This window comes from Etheostoma spectabile, chromosome 6, assembly GCF_008692095.1.
Source record: "Etheostoma spectabile isolate EspeVRDwgs_2016 chromosome 6, UIUC_Espe_1.0, whole genome shotgun sequence".
Taxonomy (NCBI): Eukaryota; Metazoa; Chordata; class Actinopteri; order Perciformes; family Percidae; genus Etheostoma; species Etheostoma spectabile.
The window spans coordinates 25031770-25037734 of NC_045738.1; the positions used below are offsets into that span (position 1 = coordinate 25031770).

General features: G+C 41.1%; 1 long non-coding RNA gene across 1 annotated transcript in view; it reads right to left on the bottom strand.

The window, feature by feature from the left end:
• Positions 1-3620: 3620 nt before the first annotated feature.
• The window catches only part of LOC116690630 (uncharacterized), a 21044-nt gene continuing 18699 nt past the window's right edge, over positions 3621-5965 (bottom strand). The window contains exon 3 of the long non-coding RNA XR_004332318.1: positions 3621-3634. This is a non-coding gene — a long non-coding RNA (uncharacterized LOC116690630). The remainder of the gene's footprint in view (positions 3635-5965) is intronic.

Genomic DNA, 5965 nt, shown 5'->3' on the forward strand with positions numbered 1-5965 from the left:
CACTAACAACACACAAAGTAAAAAATACAAACACAACAAACATAATTATACAATACAATTTGCCAGGGGAAGCTTAAAGGTCACTAGAGAGATTCTCTATGGGGCTGCGGCAGGCTTTCTCCTCACCATAGGTATGACGGCCTCATTTTTTGGCCGAGATTTGGTAAGAACAGGAAATTCTATGGCTGTCCTTTGAGAGGTGTTATATATCGGGACGCCACAAATAAACGCTGGTGCCTGCCTGGGATTCCACATCTTGCTCTCTCCCCCTCACCCTTTCTTCTCCCTCTGAAGTCTCTCTATCCAACTCTTCCCCTTCATTCCTCTTGCAGAGAACGGCTGCAGTATTGGGACTCATCAGAAAGCACATCCATCTCCAATAGAGAAGACGACAAAATAAATGTTCTTTGTCTGTTTGCCTGAAAGTCCTGACTGCTACTTACGGCTATGATTGCGCCCCCCTTGACAGCTGTTCTGTATAAATCACAACACTCACACTGCAGATTGTTCACTTCCCAAGCCAGTTGAAGCTGCCAGCCACCTCTGGCACAGTTTCCTGCCAGGCCTCCACGGTGTTAATACCCACACAATTCATCTCCCCCTTACAACTTCTTCCTGCTCAGCAAAATGATATCTAGAATAAAGTTTTTTGATGGAGGCAGGCTCTGCCCTCGTCTCATTGAAGCTGGTGCACAAGGTGGTGTTGAATCTCTGTAGCATCACAAATGAGCTATCAATGTCCATTAGAGTACTGACTGCAGTAACAATCTCCCAATAGTGCTAAAAGAAAAGCTTCCCCCCCCCCGGAGCTTTTTATAGGGGTCTCTCATTTTCACATGAATTTCAACCCTTCACACACATTGAATTGAAAGAAAGCATTCAACATTTGTTGAAAGCTTATCAGTTTATCACTGGATGGAAAGAATTACATTAGCTAGATGACTTTGAGGGTGAGGGTACCTACCTGCTTGTTTATTTCTTCCCTGCTTTCTCAGTATATCGTAAGAAAAATCTGCTCGTCAGTATTTGGGTCAGGCCCGAGTTGCACATGTAAACTCGCTACTGCTGCACTGCTGTCCCCCTGGAAGCCCTTGACAGTGTGTTGAATATACACTGACCTCCCTTACCTAAACACTATGGCACCAACACAGTGGGAGATACTGGGAAACAAATCACGAACACCTGAGACTAGTAATACTCTCTTTGTGTACAGGGGGGTGTAGGGGGGTGATCTCTAGATCACCCAGTAAGTGTAGGCCGAGTCCTGCAGTGGCCCTGGTTCAAATCCGACTACGGCCCTGGCTGCGTGTCATCCCCTCCCTTTCCTGCCTACCCCACTGTCACTATCAATAAAGGGGAAAAAATAATCTTTAAAGGAAAAAAACATATATAATGAACAACTGATGCTGGACTGAAGCACTTGTAAAGCAGCAAATGCAAATCAAAGCATAACGCTTAATAAATGAATATATTACATTAAAAAACAAGGCCACACATCACAATTGGCCTATGGCATGTTATAAATGGCATGCCACGTACATGCCAAATAACACAAGAGTTTCATCTTTTTCAATCATAAAATGGACGCTGCTCACACTGTAAGAGGTTCACACAAAGCTCGATACAGATGTAAACCGAGTGCCGTATGATCCCACACTCAGTTTTGGGTATGGAGCATTGTTATGGAATGAGTCATATAGCAAAGGTCTAACCCCCATCAACATGGTTCTGATTACCCTCACCACACATACACCACACACACACACACACACACACACACACACACACACCACACACGTCTGTGTTTCCCATCAGGACGGCTCTGTCTCTGCTCCGCCACACAGACACGGAGCTCTGGGTTCACCCCCCCCCACAGAGAGCAGTCCCTGCACAGCTATGTAAGCACTGATGGGGAAATCCTCAACAACGCGGTGTACAATAACAGGGATCTGTGTGTGTTATTTTCCATCTTCTGTATATATTTAGCTCTGTAAGGCTACACCCTTGTTTTTTGTTGCAATTTCATTGAAATCCCAATATTGTGAACTAAATCTCCAAATCGCAGGCGGGTCGCAATATTAGTTGAAGGCAAAATATGTGTCAAACCATTCTGAATGAAGTATTGTGGTGCTGCGAGACTTCCTGGCCTACAGAGCCTATCCTACAGACTAAAGAAAAAAACTCTGTTTGGTACAGATCCTGCTAAGAATACACTTCAATCTTTTTGTACACTTTTTTTAATGAAATGAGAATATTGATCCAAAAACGATCATTTCCTCCAATATCGTGAATCATGTCGCAATCGCAATATTAGTCAAAAATAACCGCAATCAGATATTCTCCTCATATCTGCAGCCGTCTTCAGCTATGTGCATAATATGATGTAAAGGTGATATATACTATAGGCAACAGAATTATAAAAGTTGTATTCTGTGAGTATCAAGACATACTGAGGCATTTGGGGTCGGTGGAATGTAACTGGTACATTTACTCCAGTACTGTACTTCAGTCCAAATGTTGAGGTACTTGTACTCTTCCGGGTACTTCCATTCATCTGAAAGCTGTAGTTACTAGTTACTTAGTTACTGGTTACTTAGAGTCACTCCACACTCATCTGAAAGCTTTAGTTGCTTTAGTCACAAGTACTTTAGTTATTAGTTACTTTCTACATTAATATTCCTGCACACTAAACCCATTTAGTTTATAAGTCAGATGTTTTATTATAAAGTAACCTAGCACAATATACCAGCCTCCAGGTCCACTGAGATGATGGACCATTAAACACACAGCTGGTTGGACCCTTTCACTAACTTGTTCTAACGTTACAACTTACTACATTTTCATGACGATACTTACACACTTTTAGTTAGGGGGATCCCTAGGGGGGTCTGGGGGTATGCCCCCCCCAGGAATGTTTTTGGAAAAAAACCATTAAATGGCACGTTCTGGAGATTTTGTTAAAAAAATGGAGAAATCAAGTCTTACATGGTATGTGCAAAACTGTTACTTAAGAGCCTTTGCATTGTTGTATTATCAACAGGTATTGGGCATGTAACATTACATTAATGTAATCATCATCACTTGATCACACATTGTAAAACCTTCTTATGATATAAGAACTGACAAGACAATGTGCCAAACTATGAGCACATGAAAAGACAGTAGCATATGTCAGTAGTAACAGCTGAGAAGATTGGGTCTGTGGTAACAGTCCAGGGACCCCTGGTCCTGTTAAAATTATGTTGAAGGATCAGCTAAGACCACTGAAATTCTAAAGAACGAACCGCTGATTTAAATGAATTCTAATCCTTTAACCTTTGTGCCAAGGCTCAGTAATGTTGGCCTCATCCTCTGTGCCCCACTTACTGGATTTACTTTTTTGGAAAATAAAGACTATTTGTTCATTTTATGAAACACTGAATTAATTATTTCAGTTACATTTAGGATGCACCGAGGTTAGAGAACACAGTAGTGGCCCAACGTTGCAGTATTGTAATATAGTATATTATACCTCAGATGTGTTTTATTAGATTTCTGGTCATGTTTACAACTTTGTGCACATTCTAAATTACTCCTCCCATCTCTGTTGTCCGAGATTCGAGAGTTGTAATATAGTCTGCTGTGCATGTTATTGCTCCGCTGATATGTTGGCTCTCATTCAGACCGTCTGACAGACACAGAGGGCCATCTGGGTCCTGGTCTCTGACAAAGATTAAGGACGCTGTACGCTCTTTCATCGGAGGTCTACGCACAAATGCACACGTCCCTGCCCACAGCAGAGCGAGTCCACCAGCCGCGCTGCTCACCTCTATTGTTACAGAGAGATGGACACGAAGCGACGGACGGGTCTGCGATACTCAGAGCACATACCTGAAGCCGGGAAGTGCACCTGGGACGGATCGTAAAATTGCGACCAATTCGAAAATTCCGCACACAGGGAGCGCTCTTGAACCCCCTCAGTCTCTGAAAGCACAACTAGTCGATCACGAGTGGCTCAACAGGTAGATCTACAGATAAACTCATCTTTCAGAAATTTGACTGACCGGGTTGACAGTTCAGCGTGAAATCGGGGGGTGTGGCGTGTGAGCGCGTGACAGCCTCATATGCGTGTGTCTCACGGCCAATGCGTGAGAGTTGGCACCCTGGTACTTTACTTAAGTAAAGGATCTGAATACTTCCTCCAACACTGGTCAACGATGTCATATACGATAACAAATGTTTTGTGTGATATTCATGTGTGATATTCAGTATCTAGACCATACAGTGGAAGGACTTACTTTCAGTGAGGGGAATTTTTTTCGTCCAGGATGATTGTGTCTGATTGTTTAGCATGAATGCTAACAAGTGGGCCTTCCCAAGGGGGCTTCTGTGTGTCTGTGGCCTTCCAGAAGTTTTGCTATCCAGCCTGGAACGCAGTGTCTTTTTCACAATGATAAATCCACAACTGAACAGTTGTTGTTCTTCTTCTCATTTGATTTCTTGAACAGTTATTTATTCACCTTTCTTTTCAAGGGGGTAGCCTCTCCTCTCTACGTAGTTCCCATGGCCCATTTTAATGCTACAAGCCATCACCTGCAGTTAGCATCCCATTGACTCCATTAATTTTGGCGTCACTTTGACAATGAACAACTTTCCATCTGAAAAATCTATAAAAGGCTTCATTACGTTATGGCTCCGCAGCAGAAAAATAGGCTAACGATTTGTCTAACCACGCAAATTACCGTCAAATAGTCACCGTATTGTCGGAGAAGCATGCTAATGCTAGTGTTATGTTAACTAGCTTGCTATGAGCATAACTACCCTGTGATTAAGTTACTGTTAACTAGCATGTTAGTTAGCAGTAATTAGCCTGTGTCTATGTTAATTTTACCATCATGTTAGTTGCAGTAATTAGCCTGTGTCTATGTTTGTTACCTGGCATTTTAGTTCGGAGTATTGCCTGTGTCTATGTTAATGTTACCTGGCATGTTATTAGCAGTAATTAGCCTGTGTCTATGTTATGTTACCTGCATGTTGTTAAGTAATTAGCCTGTGTCTATGTTAATGTTCCTAACTGTTAGTTAGCAGTAATTAGCCTTGTGTCTATGCTAATGTTACCTGGCATTTTAGTAGCAGTAATTAGCCTGTGTCTATGTTTATGTTACCTGGCAGTTAGTTAGCAGTAATTAGCCTGTGTCTATGTTAATGTTACTGGTATGTTAGTTAGCAGTAATTACCTGTGTCTATGTTAATGTTACCTAACAGGTTATTAGCAGTAATTAGCCTCTGTCTGTTTATTTTACCAACATTTTAGGTAGCAGTATTACCCTGTGCCTATGTTACTTATCTCCATTCCTGCAGATTGGGAATGATTGAGATTTCTCTTGCACAGCTACCAGAAGACTTCCAACCTTTTTTTTTTTTTCTTTTTTAAAGGCCATCTTTTTGCAAAAATACAAAACAGAACACTAACACACACAAGTAAAAATACAAACACAAACATAATTATACAATACAATTTGCCAGGGGAAGCTTAAAGGTCACTAGAGAGATAAGGAGGACCATATGCTGACAGTTTTAGCTGCCTTCTTGTCATGGGAGCCCGAGATCAGATTTATATATGCACAACATCATGGAAAAAAAGAATAAATTAGTTTTTTTAGACCTGAATTTCATTTGGAATATGAAATTTGGCCAAAGGATTAATACATTTATACAAAAACAACATCTTTTCTTACTTTGAGTTCTATAAAAACAAAATACAACGTTTTCCCTAATAGGGCAAATCTTTATAGATACGTTCAATGATAAATCTGCTGAGGTTTTGCCAAAATCTCTGGAGTATGAACAATACCACAAAAAAGGTGTAAAACAGTTTCTGGGTGATCTTCACAGAAAGAACAGTTTGCATTAATGTCTCTTTTAAATTTTAGCATGTAATGACTGGCAGGGTAGTATCTGTGAATTATTCTAAACGACACTTCTT